We start from the raw sequence: 18,851 nt of genomic DNA on the forward strand, positions 1-18,851 counted from the left end.
TACATTGGATTTCCATTGATTATCTTTGTGTGATTTTGTTGTCAGCACATTCAACTAGGTAAAGAAAAAAGTATTTAATAAGATTATTTCTTTCATTTTGATCTAGGATGTGTTGTTTAAGTGTTCCCTTTATTTTTTTGAGCAGTGTAGTATGTAGTATGATTAGAACACAGTAGTTTTAGTCAGTAGTAGTCAAGACAGATGTCAGACACAGTCTAGGTGGTTTGTCTATGAGGCAGGTTGACAATAAACATCAAATAGTACAACAATCAAGGATATATTTTAGTCATTGATATTTTATTGATCTGCCAAAGGGGGTTTTATATTCATATGAATGTCTCACACCTGCAAATGGGCAACACACTTATTTAGGAGTTGGATTCTGGGGAAACAAACATTTTAAATAGAGAGTTGACAGATGCTTCGGTCTAGGTAGGCTGCAGTGACATGGAGCATTCTTCACAGTTACCAAAAGAGGGAAGCATTTCACTTAATCAGCTAAAGGCATGATTGACAGAGAAAGCTTAGACTAGGGTTATTCAAATCCAGTCTCACACAGTAGGGGTTAGTTCCGTGATTGCCTAAATTCAACACACCTGTTCTTCTAGGTCGGTTAAATTCAAAACATGATGTGCCTGCTCCATTCCAGGACCACGGTTGCCTACAAGGTGCAGTACTTCCCAACCCTCTCCTCTGGCTTCACCAGACATGCACACCTGCATCAATTAGTCATGAGGTTGATGATTACTAGACTGAATCAGGTGTATCAGATGAGGACCACAGAAAACCAAACACACACTAGTTTACCCAGAGGCTTTTAGTTACTTGACACAGCTCATTCTGCACAGCAGCCAGAGGAGGGCAGTATTTAACTCCACAAGCTAAAGGAATGATTGGCAGACTAAGCTCTGACTAGGCAAACCTGTTTCTGGAGAGCTACAGGTACTGCAGGATTTTGTTACAACTAGAGACCACATTGAGCTACTTAGCTAATTGATCAGTTCAGTGATTGCCTAAATTCAACACCTGGTCTTCCAGGTCGGTTAAATGAAAAACACTCCAGGACCAGGGTTGCTTACTTGGTGCGGTACCTTCCAAGCCTGTCCTCGGAAATGACTAGACTGGCACATCTGCATCAATTAGCCAAGGGGTTGATGGTTAGTAGACTGAATCAGGTGTGCCAGATTAGGGGAAAAAAAAAAGTGAAACACCCTGGTGGTCCCTGATCAGAGGGTGGGAAACCCTGGACTGGGGACCTCAAGGTTCACTGTAGCGCTGCTTTCCTTTATTCTCTGTGATTGATTAACCTCCCTGGGCAAGGTGGAACGTTTGCAGCCAGTGGAATCGTGTGGCGCGAAATACAAATACCTCATAAATGCTATTACTTCAATTTCTCAAACATATAACTATTTTACACCATTTTAAAGACAAGACTCTCATTAATCTAACCACACTGTCCGATTTCAAAAAGGCTTTACAGCAAAAGCAAAACATTAGATTATGTCAGGAGAGTACCCTGCCAAAAATAATCACACAGCCATTTTCAAAGCATGCATATATGTCACAAAAACCAAAACCACAGCTAAATGCAGCACTAACCTTTGATGATCTTCATCAGATGACACTCCTAGGACATTATGTTATACAATACATGCATGTTTTGTTCAATCAAGTTCATATTTATGCAATCGAGGCGAGCAACAGCTCGAGAAGTACTTAGATATCGTGCACCAGCTGTTATTTACAAAAATACATAGTCCGCCACCCCTGTTCCATCCTGCCGGTGCAGCGTATATTGATAGTGTCGTCGTTCAGCCACGTCTCCGTGAAGCATAAGATATCACAGTTTGAATGTCCCGTTGGTAGCTAAATCTTCCGCGTAGATCAACTATTTTATTGTCCAAAGATTGCACATTTGATAGCAGAATGGAAGGAAGTGGGGGTTTATTCGATCGCCTACGAATTCTCAGAAGGCAGCCTGCCCTCCGGACCCTTTTTCTCCACCACCTCTTCATGCAAATCATGGAGATCTGGGCCTGTTCCCGAGAAAGCAGTATATCGTTCGCGTCGACTTCGTCAGACTCGTTAACCTGTCTGGGCAACGTGGGGCGTTTGCGTCCCACCCTAGTCAACAGCCAGTGGAATCGTGTCGCGCGAAATACAAATACCTCATAAATGCTATAACTTCAATTTCTCAAACATATGACTATTTTACACCATTTTATAGATACACCTCTACTGAATCGAACCACGTTGTGCGATTTCAAATAGGCTTTACAGCAAAAGCAAAACATTAGATTATGTTAGGAGAGTACCCTACCAAAAATAATCACACTGCCATTTTCAAAGCAAATAGCATGCATCACAAATACCCAAAACACAGCTAAATACATCACTAACCTTTGACAATCTTCATCAGATGACACTCCTAGGACATCATGTTACACAATACATGCATTTTTTGTTCGATAAAGTTCATATTTATATATAAAAACAGCATTTTACATCGGCGCATGACGTTCAGAAAATATTTTCCCTCAAATGCTTCCGGTGAATCAGCGCTACAATTTACAAAATTACTATTCGAAAACATTGGTAAATTATAATATTGTCATTCAAAGAATTATAGATGAACCTGTTATGGCTAGGGGGCAGTATTTTCACAGACGGATAAAAAACGTACCCGATTTAATCTGATTAGTACTCCTGCCCAGAAACTATAATATGCATATAATTATTAGCTTTGGATAGAAAACACTCCAAAGTTTCTAAAACTGTCTGAATGGTGTCTGTGAGTATAGCAGAACTCATTTGGCAGGCCAAAACCTGAGAAGATTCTTACAGGAAGTACCCTGTCTGACCATTTCTTGGCCTTGTTGATTATCTCTATCTATTACAGGGGATCTCTGCTCTTACGTGACACTTTCTACGGCTCACATGGACTCTCAGAAGGCGGCAAAATGCTGAATCGTGGCTTTGCAGGCTCTGGCTGAAACAAAGTAGCGCGTTTGGGTAGTGGCTGGTTACAGTACTGTGAGACTCAGGCTCGTGCCCGCGTCGACCGAAAGCTTTGTTTTCTTTCCTCTGTTTAGCTAAACGGAGATTCCCGGTCGGAATATTATCGCTTTTTTACGAGAAAAATGACATAAAAATGGATTTTAAACAGCGGTTGACATGCTTCGAAGTACGGTAATGGAATATTTAGAAATCTTTTGTCACGAATTGCGCCATGCTCGCAACCCTGATTTACCATTTCGGATAGTGTCTTGGAACGCACGAACAAAACGCCGCAATTTGGATATAACGATGGATTATTTTGGACCAAACCAACATTTGTTATTGAAGTAGCAGTCCTGGGAGTGCATTCTGACGAAGACAACAAAGGTAATGAAGCTTTGGTAATAGTAAATCGGAGTTTGATCAGGGCTAAACTTGGTTGGTGTCTAAATGGCTAGCCGTGATGGCTGGGCTATCTACTGAGAATATTGCAAAATGTGCTTTCACCGAAAAGCTATTTTAAAATCGGACATATCGAGTGCATAGAGGAGTTCTGTATCTATAATTCGAAAAATAATTGTTATGCTTTTTGTGAATGTTTATCTTGAATAATTTAGTAAATTGTTAGTAAATTCCCCGGAAGTTTGCGGGGGGTATGCTAGTTCTGAACGTCACATGCTAATGTAAAAAAGCTGGTTTTTGATATAAATATGAACTTGATTGAACAAAACATGCATGCATTGTATAACATAATATCCTAGGGTTGTCATCTGATGAAGATCATCAAAGGTTAGTGCTGCATTTAGCTGTGGTTTTGTTTTTTGTGACATTATATCCTGTTAGGGCTAGGGGGCAGTATTTGCACGGCTGGATAAAAAAAATGTACCCGATTTAATCTGGTTACTAATCCTACCCAGTAACTAGAATATGCATATACTTATTATATATGGATAGAAAACACTCTAAAGTTTCTAAAACTGTTTGAATGGTGTCTGTGAGTATAACAGAACTCATTTGGCAGGCAAAACCCTGAGACATTTTCTGACAGGAAGTGGATACCTGATGTGTTGTATTACATTTAAACCTATGCCATTGAAAAACACAGGGGCTGAGAAATATTTTGGCACTTCCTATTGCTTCCACTAGATGTCCCCAGCCTTTACAAAGTGTTTTGAGTCTTCTGGAGGGAGATCTGACCGAACAAGAGCCATGGAACGATGATGGCCCATTAGACACCTGGCGCGTGAGTTCATGTTGGGTACCCTCGTTCCAATACGTTATAAAAGAGTATGCATTCGTCCACCTTGAATATTATTTATGTTCTGGTTAAAAAAGGCCCTAATGATTTATGCTATACAACGTTTGACATGTTTGAACGAACGTAAATATATTTTTTCCCCTCGTTCATGAAGTGAAGTCCGGCGGGCTTAGATCATGTGCTAACAAGACGGAGATTTTTGGACATAAATTATGAGCTTTTTTGAACAAAACTACATTCGTTATGGACCTGTGATACCTGGAAGTGACATCTGATGAAGAGAATCAAAGGTAATGGATTATTTACATAGTATTTTCGATTTTAGATCTCCCCAACATGACGACTAGTCTGTATCGCAACGCGTATTTTTCTGGGCGCAGTGCTCAGATTATTGCAAAGTGTGATTTCCCAGTAAGGTTATTTTAAAATCTGGCAAGTTGATTGCGTTCAAGAGATGTAAATCTATAATTCTTTAAATGACAATATAATATTTTACCAATGTTTTCTCATTTTAATTATTTAATTTGTGATGCTGACTTGACTGCCGGTTATTGGAGGGAAACGATTTCCTCAACATCAATGCCATAGTAAAACGCTGTTTTTGGATATAAATATGAACTTGATAGAACTAAAAATGCATGCATTGTCTAACATAATGTCCTAGGAGTGTCATCTGATGGAGATTGTAAAAGGTTAGTGCATCATTTTAGCTGGTTTTATGGTTTTGGTGACCCTGTCTTTGAATTGACAAAACATTACACACAACTCTTGTAAATGTACTGTCCTAACATACTCTAAATTTATGCTTTCGCCGTAAAACCTTTTTGAAATCGTAAAACGTGGTTAGATTAAGGAGATGTTTATCTTTCAAAGGGTGTAAAATAGTTGTATGTTTGAAAAATTTGAATTTTGACATTTATTTGGATTCAATTTTGCCGCTCTTGAAATGCACCTGCTGTTGATGGAGTGCACCACGGGTGGGACGCCTGCGTCCCACCTAGCCCATAGAGGATATGCTAGCTTGAAAAATGGGTGTCTGATTATTTCTGGCTGGGTACTCTGCTGACATAATCGAATGTTTTGCTTTCGCTGTAAAGCATTTTTGAAATCGGACAGTGTGGTTAGATAAAGGAGAGTCTTGTCTTTAAAATGCTGTGAAATAGTCATATGTTTGAAAAATTGAAGTTTTTGTATTTTTGAGGAATTTGTAATTCGCGGCACGCCTATCATTGGATATTGGAGCAGGTGTTCCGCTAGCGGAACGTGTAGATGTAAGAGGTTACATCTCGTGAAAGCAACCGCATTGCAAGATTTAAAAATAACTTTACTGGGAAATCACACTTTGCAATAAACGAGGTGCTATGCTCAGAAAAATAGGCTAGGCGATACAGGTTAGCGCCATCTTGGAACCATCTAAAATCAAATATACTATTGTAAATATTCCCTTACCTTTGATTATTTTCATCAGAAGGCACTTCCAGGCATCCCAGGTCCAGAACAAATGTAGTTTTGTTCGAAAAAGTTAATAATTTATGTCCCAATAGCTCCTTTTTATTAGCGCGTTCCGAAGGCTACTCATAATGTACGAGGCCGCGTTACTTGTCGTCACGAATGTGCAAAAAATATATTTACGTTCGTTCAAACATGTCAAACGTTGTATAACATAAATCTTTAGGGCCTTTTTCAATCAGAGCTTCAATAAAATTCAAGGCGGACGATTGCATTGTCTTACTAAATGTTTCTGAACGAGAGGGTACCCACGGGCGCCCGCGTCATAGTAGTAATGGCCCTCCCTCTATGACCAACTTTCCAGTCCTCTCGTTCGGTCAGTTTGTACCGGAGAAGACTCAAACCACTTTGTAAAGACTGTTGACATCCAGTGGAAGCCTTCGGAAGTGCTAAATGAATCCTAACTCACGGTGTGTTTCATAGGCAAAGTGTTGAAGGTGATTCCACAAATCAGATTTCCACTTTCTGCATGGAATCTTCACAGGTTTTGGCCTGCCATATGAGTTCTGTTATACTCACAGACACTATTCAAACTGTTTTAGAAACTTTAGAGTGTTTTCTATCCAAATCTACAAATTCTATGCATATTCTAATTAATGGGCAGGAGTAGTAACCAGATTAAATCGGTATGTTTTTTATCCGGCCGTGCAAATACTGCCCCCTAGCCCCAACAGGTTTTAACCTCCTTCCGGGGACCAAACCATCTCGAGGCCGGATATATTCCCTGTCCGGTCCTGAGACCAAGGCCATGGAGGAGTACATCGAGGACTCACTGGCTGTTGGGAGCATTCGCCCTTCCGCCTCTCCCGCCGGCGCAGGATTCTTCTTTGTGGGAAAGAAGGTCAATACCCTGCGTCCATGTATCGACTAGTGGGGCCTGAATGACATCACGGTTAAAAAAATGTTACCCGCTACCACTCATCGCCTCGGCTTTCGATCCGCCCCAGAGGGCTACTATTTTCTCAAAGTTGGACCTTCGGAACACCTACCATCTGGTGTGGATGTGGGAAGGAGATGAGTGGAGGACAGCCTTCAACACGGCTAGCGGAACTATGACTTCCTGGTGATGCCATTCGGACTGACACACGCTCCTGCGGTGTTCCAGGCCCTGTTTATATAGATATTAATTTCACTTGAAGAAAATGTGTTTGTTCTCAGGTATATTTAGAAGTGGCTGCAAAGATATTTCGATTTAACCTCTCTAGGCTAGGCGGGACGAATTCGTCCCACCTACGTAACAGCCACTGCTATCCTGTGGCGCGATTTTCAAAATCTTCAAAATCCTATTACTTCAATTTCTCAAACATATGACTATTTTACAGCCATTTAAAGATAAGACTCTCGTTAATCTAACCACACTGTCCGATTTCAAAAAGGCTTTACAACGAAAGCAAAACATTAGATTATGTCAGCAGAGTACCAAGCCAGAAATAATCAGACACCCATTTTTCAAGCCAGCATATAATGTCACCAAAACCCAGAAGACAGCTAAATGCAGCACTCACCTTTGATGATCTTCATCAGATGACAACCCTAGGACATTATGTTATACAATACATGCATGTTTTGTTCAATCAAGTTCATATTTATATCAAAAACCAGCTTTTTACATTAGCATGTGACGTTCAGAACTAGCATACCCCCCGCAAACTTACGGGGAATTCGCTAACATTTTACTAAATTACTCACGATAAACGTTCACAAAAAGCATAACAATTATTTTAAGAATTATAGATACAGACCTCCTCTATGCACTCGATATGTCCGATTTTAAAATAGCTTTTTGGTGAAAGCACATTTTGCAATATTCTAAGTACATAACCCAGGCATCACGGGCTCGCTATTTAGACACCCGGCAAGTTTAGCACTCACCATAATCATATTTACTATTATAAAAATGTCATTACCTTTTGTTGTCTTCGTCAGAATGCACACCCAGGACGTCTACTTCAATAACAAATGTTGGTTTGGTCCAAAATAATCCATCGTTATATCCGAATAGCGGCGTTTTGTTCGTGCGTTCCAGACACTATCCGAAATAGTAAAGAAGTGTCGCGCGCTTGGCGCAATTCCTGACAATAAAATTCAAAGTATTCCATTGCCGTACGTCGAAGCATGTCAACCGCTGTTTAAAATCAATTTTTACGTCATTTTTCTCGTAGAAAAGCGATAAAATTCCGACAGGGAATCTCCTTTTCGGCAAACAGAGGAAAAAATCCCAAAGGCGGGGGCGGTCGGGGTCACGCGCATAAGCTAGTGTCTCTTGATGGGCCACTTGAGAAAGGCGATAATGTGTTTCAGCCTGGGGCTGGAATGACGACATTCTCTTTTTTCCCGGGCTCTGAGAGCCTATGGACGACGTGGGAAGTGTCACGTTAGAGCAGAGATCCTTAGTAAATGATAGAGATGGCAAAGAAGTTCCAGAAATGGTCAGACAGGCCACTTCCTGTAAAGGAATCTCTCAGGTTTTGACCTGCCATTTGAGTTCTGTTATACTCACAGACATCATTCAAACAGTTTTAGAAAATGTAGGGTGTTTTCTATCCATATGTAATAAGTATATGCATATTCTAGTTACTGAGTAGGAGTGGTAACCAGATTAAATCGGGTATGTTTTTTATCCAGCCGTGTCAATGCTGCCCCCTAGCCCTAACAGGTTAAACAAAGATTAAAAGTTTTCAAAATATTTGTAGAAATAAATTACATTAATGGCTTCGAAATAAACGTGATGGAGGGAAAACAGTAGCAGGGTTAGTAGTTTCCTGTGTCTGTGAGGTCAGAGTGAGATGGGAGGGAGAACAGTAGCAGGGTTAGTAGTTTCCTGTGTCTGTGAGGTCAGAGGGAGATGGGAGGGAGAACAGTAGCAGGGTTAGCAGTTTCCTGTATCTGTGAGGTCCGAGGGAGATGGGAGGGAGAACAGTAGCAGGGTTAGTAGTTTCTGTATCTGTGAGGTCAGAGTGAGATGGGAGGGAGAACAGTAGCAGGGTTAGTAGTTTCCTGTGTCTGTGAGGTCAGAGGGAGATGGGAGGGAGAACAGTAGCAGGGTTAGTAGTTTCCTGTATCTGTGAGGTCCGAGGGAGATGGGAGGGAGAACAGTAGCAGGGTTAGTAGTTTCCTGTGTCTGTGAGGTCAGAGGGAGATGGGAGGGAGAACAGTAGCAGGGTTAGCAGTTTCCTGTATCTGTGAGGTCCGAGGGAGATGGGAGGGAGAACAGTAGCAGGGTTAGTAGTTTCTGTATCTGTGAGGTCAGAGTGAGATGGGAGGGAGAACAGTAGCAGGGTTAGTAGTTTCCTGTGTCTGTGAGGTCAGAGGGAGATGGGAGGGAGAACAGTAGCAGGGTTAGTAGTTTCCTGTATCTGTGAGGTCCGAGGGAGATGGGAGGGAGAACAGTAGCAGGGTTAGTAGTGTCCTGTATCTGTGAGGTCAGAGTGAGATGGGAGGGAGAACAGTAGCAGGGTTAGTAGTATCCTGTGTCTGTGAGGTCAGAGTGAGATGGGAGGGAGAACAGTAGCAGGGTTAGTAGTTTCCTGTATCTGTGAGGTCAGAGTGAGATGGGAGGGAGAACAGTAGCAGGGTTAGTAGTTTCCTGTGTCTGTGAGGTCAGAGGGAGATGGGAGGGAGAACAGTAGCAGGGTTAGTAGTTTCCTGTATCTGTGAGGTCCGAGGGAGATGGGAGGGAGAACAGTAGCAGGGTTAGTAGTGTCCTGTATCTGTGAGGTCAGAGTGAGATGGGAGGGAGAACAGTAGCAGGGTTAGTAGTATCCTGTGTCTGTGAGGTCAGAGTGAGATGGGAGGGAGAACAGTAGCAGGGTTAGTAGTTTCCTGTATCTGTGAGGTCAGAGTGTGATGGGAGGGAGAACAGTAGCATGGTTAGTAGTTTCCTGAGTCTGTGAGGTCAGAGTGAGATGGGAGGGAGAACAGTAGCAGGGTTAGTAGTTTCCTGTGTTTGTGAGGTCAGAGGGAGATGGGAGGGAGAACAGTAGCAGGGTTAGCAGTTTCCTGTATCTGTGAGGTCCGAGGGAGATGGGAGGGAGAACAGTAGCAGGGTTAGTAGTTTCTGTATCTGTGAGGTCAGAGTGAGATGGGAGGGAGAACAGTAGCAGGGTTAGTAGTTTCCTGTGTCTGTGAGGTCAGAGGGAGATGGGAGGGAGAACAGTAGCAGGGTTAGTAGTTTCCTGTATCTGTGAGGTCCGAGGGAGATGGGAGGGAGAACAGTAGCAGGGTTAGTAGTGTCCTGTATCTGTGAGGTCAGAGTGAGATGGGAGGGAGAACAGTAGCAGGGTTAGTAGTATCCTGTGTCTGTGAGGTCAGAGTGAGATGGGAGGGAGAACAGTAGCAGGGTTAGTAGTTTCCTGTATCTGTGAGGTCAGAGTGAGATGGGAGGGAGAACAGTAGCAGGGTTAGTAGTTTCCTGTGTCTGTGAGGTCAGAGGGAGATGGGAGGGAGAACAGTAGCAGGGTTAGTAGTTTCCTGTATCTGTGAGGTCCGAGGGAGATGGGAGGGAGAACAGTAGCAGGGTTAGTAGTGTCCTGTATCTGTGAGGTCAGAGTGAGATGGGAGGGAGAACAGTAGCAGGGTTAGTAGTATCCTGTGTCTGTGAGGTCAGAGTGAGATGGGAGGGAGAACAGTAGCAGGGTTAGTAGTTTCCTGAGTCTGTGAGGTCAGAGTGAGATGGGAGGGAAAACAGTAGCAGGGTTAGTAGTTTCCTTTGTTTGTGAGGTCAGAGTGAGGTGGGAGGGAGAACAGTAGCAGGGTTAGTAGTTTCCTGTGTCTGTGAGGTCAGAGTGAGATGGGAGGGAGAACAGTAGCAGGGTTAGTAGTTTCCTGTGTTTGTGAGGTCAGAGTGAGGTGGGAGGGAGAACAGTAGCAGGGTTAGTAGTTTCCTGAGTCTGTGAGGTCAGAGCTCAATACTGCTCAATATATCAGCTACAACGAGGAGAGAGCTGTCTCGTTCCAGGCCGACTATATTGCAGTTGAGTTGCAACCAGCGACCAATGCTCATCAGATTTCTATACCATATGATGTGGTTAACTGATATGTTAAACACCTACCAGAAGTTGTGAGTTCTGTCAGGTGTTCGCAATTTAGTCAGCCTGGAACGTGGCCAATGTTATGACAGGGGTGGGAGGAGTGAGGGGGCGGGGCTCAGTTATCAAAAATCCTTTCAGCAGCCACGTGTTGTCTAACAGAGACCACAGTGAGCAATCATAAAACATACTGTCTATCTACTTTGACACTAAAGGGTTGCTTTGACACTAATATAAAACCAAAAAAATTATATAAGAGATGGACATGATAATGAATGTATTTTACAGTAATGGCACATGCAAAGTTACATATTGGTAACTAAATGACATTTATCGTATCTTTGTTCAGTTATTTGTGTGTTGTGGCTTACACCAAACTCAACCTGATGACTGTCTTTCTCACACCTTCAAGAGGGCCTCAAACTTGTTAGCAGGGGGTTTCTGAGGGGGGAAAGATCACTCAAGATACCTGTTAGGGACAGTTAGAAATTGTCCAAAATAGGGGTGGGTTGTCAAACTTTTCTTTTGCATTTGGGAGGGTAGGTCTGGGTTTTCTGGGCACAGGGGCACGTTCTTTCCCTGGTTTACATTTACCATTTGGCAGGTTTTACTATATAATGTACTCTGCAGTTGGATTCAGGCTAAACTTGGAACCTAACAATGTCACTAAGGGAGAGAGGGTAATGTATAACACTTATATTATGTCAGGATATGTTATTGTTAGCCATCAGGGATCCTATGGGAGGAGAGGAGACACAGTCTTGTATCAACAACCATGACAGCCTTGAGTTGGGGAGGAGTGAGCACTTTGGGGTAGAGGTCAGGCTAGATGAAGTGAGGAAGAACAGATATCACAAAGGTTCTGCCTAGCAACAGAGACACATTGGATGTTCAGTTGTGGGGAGGAGACTCAGCCTAGGAGAAAGGGTTAAATATCAGTGCTTGTGTGAAATGTTTTTTTTAAATCTGAATTTCAGCTGTAACAACCCTTTGGGAAGAATTAAACTTGCATAATCGTGAGTTATTTACTCTGAAAAATTAGAACCTAACACTACTGTATATAACCACATGTCTTCATCTGCTTGCATGCACTTCTGCTATCAAGGTGTTTGGTACTTGTCTTATGCACTATGCTTTTCCGCACGCTTACTATACCACAGGTCAATATAGTCTACCAGTCAACTGTCTATCCTGCCCTCTATCCACCATTCATAGTGACAATAGTGGTAGGTGGATCGTTTGTCCAGATCTGCAATAGGCTAACTTGCAATCATAACACACATAAAAGCATTCAAAGCTGCATCAATGTTTAATATAAATCCACAACAACAAATAGGAATTGCTGGTAGGCACCACAGAGGCAGGTGCATCATTACACATGAAAGAACAGTGAAGACACATGCAGCTCCCCTATTGATCTTGCTTAGGGACAATACAATATTTTTACCTAGACTAGCCCACGACTGTCACGTCCTGACTCTAGTAAGATGTAATTTTCTATAGTAGAGTAGGTCAGGGCGTGACAGGGGGTGTTTTGGGTTTTTCTATGTTTTCTATTTCTATGTTTAAGTTCTAGTTTGTCTATTTCTATGCTGGGGTTGTTTGGGTTGTTCTCCAATTGGAGGCAGCTGATCCTCGTTGCCTCTGATTGGAGATCGTAGTTAAGTAGGGGTTTTTCTTCCTGGGTTTTGTGGGTAGTTGATTTCCATTTTGTCTGTGTTACCCAACGGAACTGTTGGTGGTTTTTTTGTTAAGTGTTTTGTTAATAAAGTAATATGAGCACTCTACACTCTGCGCCTTGGTCCCCTTTAGACGACTCACGTTACAACGACACCAAAAACCAATGAATAATTGCATTATTATTCTACTCTAGGCTGTAGACTGCAGTAGAAATGTCATAATAAGACTTGTTATTTGAATGTTTCATTCCATTTGGCTCAGTTGTGGGCCTACTCTCAACAGATTAAAAAAAGGCACAGTAGCAGGCCAGTCTGGCTGTATTTTTACAGCTGATACTGATGCGCTGTCTGGTAAGGATCATTATTCTCTCAAGTTGTTCTATATACTGTGGCACATAGGCCTATGCTCTCAGCAGGCCCAGTTATTCAGAAAAGCTCAACACACATTCTGCCTGCTTTCTGATCTGAGCGGCTATTCCTCAACCTAGAACCTAAAGCTTAAATATAGCCTAAATACTTGTCATTTAACTTTTAAAATGTATCACCTTTTATGTGTGGCATAAACATAACTAGTCACAATGTTTTAGTCTGATTAGGCTACTTTAAAATGATCCAGTAGGCTACCTGCACACGCTCATCCACTCCCCTCTAATATAATTCCAGCAAACAAACTGCGCACCGGCCATTCCATTACACCAGATAATGTAAGGAGATTGTCAAGCCAAGACTTTAATACTGAGCAGGGAGGGTTATATATAACACAAACCATGATGATAAGCACTCAAAGTCAGTAATCGGTATGCAGTTCTGCATTGCTTATTGGTTGGTTGAAAATCTGTTGCATATATCTTACATAATTAAAAATATAGCAGCAAAATGTTGAAACTCTTATATCCCCCTGGTGGGTTGTATAACGTTTTATTCTGCTTTTGGGAGGGTAGTGCGTTTTTTTATTGGGCACAGGGGCACGTTTTTTCCTTGATTTACATTTGCCACTTCGCAGGTTTTACTATATAATGTATTCTACTGTATATAGCTGTCACGTTCTGACCAGTAAAGGTGTTATTTGTTATTGTAGTTTGGTCAGGACGTGGCAGGGGGGTATTTGTTTTATGTGGTTCGGGGTGTGTTAGTATATGTGTTTATGTAGAGGGGTGTTTGGTTAGAGTATTCCGGGGTTTATGGGTTATGTTCTATATTTCGTATTTCTATGCTCTGTCTATGTTGTGTATTTCTTTGTTGGCCTGGTATGGCTCTCAATCAGGAACAGCTGCACATCGTTGTTGCTGATTAAGAGTCATACTTAAGTAGCCCTGTTTTCACCTGTCCCTTTGTGGGAAGTTGTGGTTGCATAGCTGTGTGTTAAGCCTACAATCCTGTTTGTGCGATCGTTTTCTTGTTTTGTTTGTTACGTGTTCAATAAAGTCACTATGGGCGCTCAACCCGCTGCGCCTTGGTCCACTACGTACGACGACCGTCACAATAGCCACATTTCCTCATCTGCTTGCTTGCACTTCTGCTATCAAGGTGTTTGGTACTTGTCTTATTCACTATGCTTTTCCGCATGCTTAATACAGATTTACACCACATAAACACTCAGCCATTTTCACTGGACTATTAAGCCCCTGTTGCTGCCAAATGTATCATCACTAATACAGATTTGTTTCTTTTGAGCATTTCAGATTCAGCATCTGGAGGACCTGCTTTATCAGGAGAACAAACTGGAAACACAGACAATGGGGTCATTGTTCCTGACATCCCATGCCCCCTATTGAGAATCTACTGAGAATCTGTTGTGCTGCAACGTCAATTGAACCCTACCACTGACTTCTCATCTTTTGGTCAGGAGATATACATGCATGCTCTTCGATTAGTTATGAGTCTCCAGCCTTTTTAGGTGCAGTCCTCCCACACTAAGTAGGATATTGTTTTAGCCCCAGTGCCACTCTTGATAATGGCAAACATTTGTATTTTTTGGAGGAGGGTGAAAGGATAGCAGGCCCAGCTGTCAAAGTGAGAGAGTAGACAATTCTGGATAGAGCAGGTACTTTTGTGGAGTCAATTTTTTGTTTTTTCCTTAGCACTACACAGCTGATTCAGATGATCAAATCATCAAGCTTCAAGTGGTATTTATGTATTAATTTGTGACGCTATCCTTGATATGATCCTGCTATTGTCACACGCTACACATGCACATGAATCTATCTATCCAATGTTATCATGATTTGTTATACTTATATTATACAGGAAGTATTATTAAAGAGATGCTTTACATTGAAATACAGATATAGATGTAGTCGTCCCAGAGTTAATGATCCAAGGTCAGTTTTGCTTTTCACCTCCTGATGATTATGATGACTGTCCGTGTTAGAATATAAAAAACAAAGCTTAATCATGCTCTCTCTCTCTATCCATCTATCTCTCGTCTGCAGGTATGTTTTGATGTGAGAGAGGAAGCCAGTTCCGTCAGCGCCACATCACCCAGTCTTAACCTCTCTAGGGTAGGTGAGACGCTAGCGTCCCACCCACTCTTAAGATAACCTTCGGGCCAACTGGGAGCCCAAGGCTGTTTAGGAGACATTGCTAGAGACACTATGTAATTGTGATGAACTGAAAGAATATTAGGGTAACACTGTAATTCATTAATCATATTCTGTCTTCCCTGCTCCTCTGTTTTACCTCTTTCCTTTTCTGTCTTCTACACCTCTCTCCCCACCTCCTCTTTCTTCCTCTTTTTTTTATAATGCACACAATATGTGCATTGAAGTACAGATTGATCTTGCATTTATAATATTACAATTATCATAATTATAATGCATGTATTATGTATTTATAACACCTGAACTTTCAATAAAGTATTTCACATTCTCCACTGGTTGAAATTAACTATCCCATTTGAATTCTACACCTATCCTGTGTCCTCAGATTAATGCAGATGGAGTTAGATATGCGTAGGTGAATTTATGTATATACGAATTACAAATCAGCCTTTACTTGAATCACGTTTCTTGTCTATTGCATAGTTACAATGTGAAATAATTTATTTCCCAGGAGCAGGAGTGGTAAACACTGTTGAAGTGTATAATTGTAATACATACATGTAGACACAGCATCATTTAAAAAATTGAGTTTGATACACCTGGTATTGGATATGACTGAAAAAGAATGTCTGACAGAGATTCATACCTGATCTGCACCTTTGTTTGCCAAGGAAGAGTACATGATCAGTGAATATATTCAATGTACAGGCTACAATGTTGGGATCTCATGCGTGGTAATAACTACAGTACATGTATATAGGACTTGCATCCTTGGCACAGTAAAGTTATTATATTCTACTCAATCCATAGGTTCATTAATGCCATTCAGACTTGAAGTTGATACAACTATGATAGCTGAGGTTCATTGATAGATTCTGAACTAATATTCATACCAAAAGTTTTAGGGTCCGTGCACAGATCGACTACATACTGTAGCTAGCTACATATCCATAAGCATACAGTTATTTTTATCATTGCATGTTTACCAAATGTGATATATTTCATAAAATATTTTAATGGACAATAAAGATGTTCCATTTTATTCTGTCCTATTCTATTCAAATTAGAATACTTGGTACTGCCACAAAAACAATACTGACGTGAAGTTGTCTACACATTAGTGAGCACTGGAGTTTAGAGTGACTTGAATAACAAGTTGCAAAATGGTGCAAAATCAAACCTGAGAAGCAGCTTTTTTGCATTCATCAGAGCATAACAACATACTGACTAAACTGTTGCTTTGACACAAACATAAAACAAAATATCTTGATCTAATGAACTGTCATAACCTACTGACTAAACTGTTACTTTGACACTAACTGTTGCTTTGACACTACTATAAAACACAATATCTCTAAGAGATGGAAATGATCATGAATATCTATTTCAGCAATGATGACACCTGCATAGTTACATCTGGGAAACTGAATGACATTTATCTTCGTCAGGTTGTTTGTGTTGTGGTTGTGGTTTACACCAAACTCAGCCTGATGATGACTGTGTCACACCTTCAAGAGGGTCTCAAACTTTACTGTGGGTTCTGAGTGGAAAAATACTAGAAAAAGACACCTGTTAGTGGGAGAGAGATCAACAGTAGTCAGAAGTCACCCTGATGATTGACTGATGACTGGTATCATTCCACATTTGATCAAATGTGAAATATTTATGAAATATTAAAAAACATTTAATACCATTGACCACTTACAATCGTGGAAATTGACCTATATGGATAGGGCTAAATCGAAATGTTTCTTACAGAAGATATATGCATAACTGTCACGTCCTGACCATAGTAAGAGGTTTTTTTCTATGGTAGAGTAGGTCAGGGCTTGACAGGGGGTATTTTGTGTTTTTCTATGTTCTTTATTTCTATGTTTAAGTTTTAGTTTTCCTATTTCTATGTTGTTGTTTTTTGGTTTGATCTCCAATTGGAGCCAGGTGGTCCTCGTTTTCTCTAATTGGAGAACATATTTAAGTAGGGCTTTTTCTTCCTGTTTTTTGTGGGTTATTATATTTTGAGTAGTGTTTGTTTCGCTCTGCATCACGGTTTGTTGTTTTGTTAACCTGTTAGGGCTAGGGGGCAGTATTGACACGGCCGGATAAAAAACGTACCCGATTTAACCTGTTAGGGCTAGGGGGCAGCATTGACACGGCTGGATAAAAAACATACCCGATTTAATCTGGTTACCACTCCTACTCAGTAACTAGAATATGCATATACTTATTACATATGGATAGAAAACACCCTAAATTTTCTAAAACTGTTTGAATGGTGTCTGTGAGTATAACAGAACTCAAATGGCAGGTCAAAACCTGAGAGATTCCTTTACAGGAAGTGGCCTGTCTGACCATTTCTGGAACTTCTTTGCCATCTCTATCATTTACTAAGGATCTCTGCTCTAACGTGACACTTCCCACGTCTTCCATAGGCTCTCAGAGCCCGGGAAAAAACAGAATGTCGTCATTCCAGCCCCAGGCTGAAACACATTATCGCCTTTCTCAAGTGGCCCATCAAGAGACACTAGCTTATGCGCGTGACCCCGACCGCCCCCGCCTTTGGGATTTTTTCCTCTGTTTGCCGAAAAGGAGATTCCCTGTCGGAATATTATCGCTTTTCTACGAGAAAAATGACGTAAAAATTGATTTTAAACAGCGGTTGACATGCTTCGACGTACGGCAATGGAATACTTTGAATTTTATTGTCAGGAATTGTGCCAAGCGCGTGACACTTCTTTACTATTTCGGATAGTGTCTGGAACGCACGAACAAAACGCCGCTATTCGGATATAACGATGGATTATTTTGGACCAAACCAACATTTGTTATTGAAGTAGCTGTCCTGGGTGTGCATTCTGACGAAGACAACAAAAGGTAATGACATTTTTATAATAGTAAATATGATTATGGTGAGTGCTAAACTTGCCGGGTGTCTAAATAGCGAGCCCGTGATGCCTGGGCTATGTACTTAGAATATTGCAAAATGTGCTTTCACCAAAAAGCTATTTTAAAATCGGACATATCGAGTGCATAGAGGAGGTCTGTATCTATAATTCTTAAAATAATTGTTATGCTTTTTGTGAACGTTTATCGTGAGTAATTTAGTAAAATGTTAGCGAATTCCCCGGAAGTTTGCGGGGGGTATGCTAGTTCTGAACGTCACATGCTAATGTAAAAAGCTGGTTTTTGATATAAATATGAACTTGATTGAACAAAACATGCATGTATTGTATAACATAATGTCCTAGGGTTGTCATCTGATGAAGATCATCAAAGGTGAGTGCTGCATTTAGCTGTCTTCTGGGTTTTGGTGACATTATATGCTGGCTTGAAAAATGGGTGTCTGATTATTTCTGGCTTGGTACTCTGCTGACATAATCTAATGTTTTGCTTTCGTTGTAAAGCCTTTTTGAAATCGGACAGTGTGGTTAGATTAACGAGAGTCTTATCTTTAAATGGCTGTAAAATAGTCATATGTTTGAGAAATTGAAGTAATAGGATTTTTAAGGTTTTGAAAATCGCGCCACAGGCTGGCAGTGGCTGTTACGTAGGTGGGACGAATTCGTCCCGCCGGTCCCATAGAGGTTAACCTGTTAGGGCTAGGGGGCAGTATTTACACTGCCGGATAAAAAACGTACCCGATTTAATCTGGTTACCACTCCTACCCAGTAACTAGAATATGCATATACTTATTAGATATGGATAGAAAACACCCTAAAGTTTCTAAAACTGTTTGAATGGTGTCTGTGAGTATAACAGAACTCATATGGCAGGCAAAAACCTGAGAGATTCCTTTACAGGAAGTGGCCTGTCTGACCATTTATTGGCTTTCTTTGTCATCTCT

Source organism: Salmo salar, chromosome 08 (assembly GCF_965601325.2).
Source record: "Salmo salar chromosome 08, fSalSal1, whole genome shotgun sequence".
Classification (NCBI taxonomy): domain Eukaryota; kingdom Metazoa; phylum Chordata; class Actinopteri; order Salmoniformes; family Salmonidae; genus Salmo; species Salmo salar.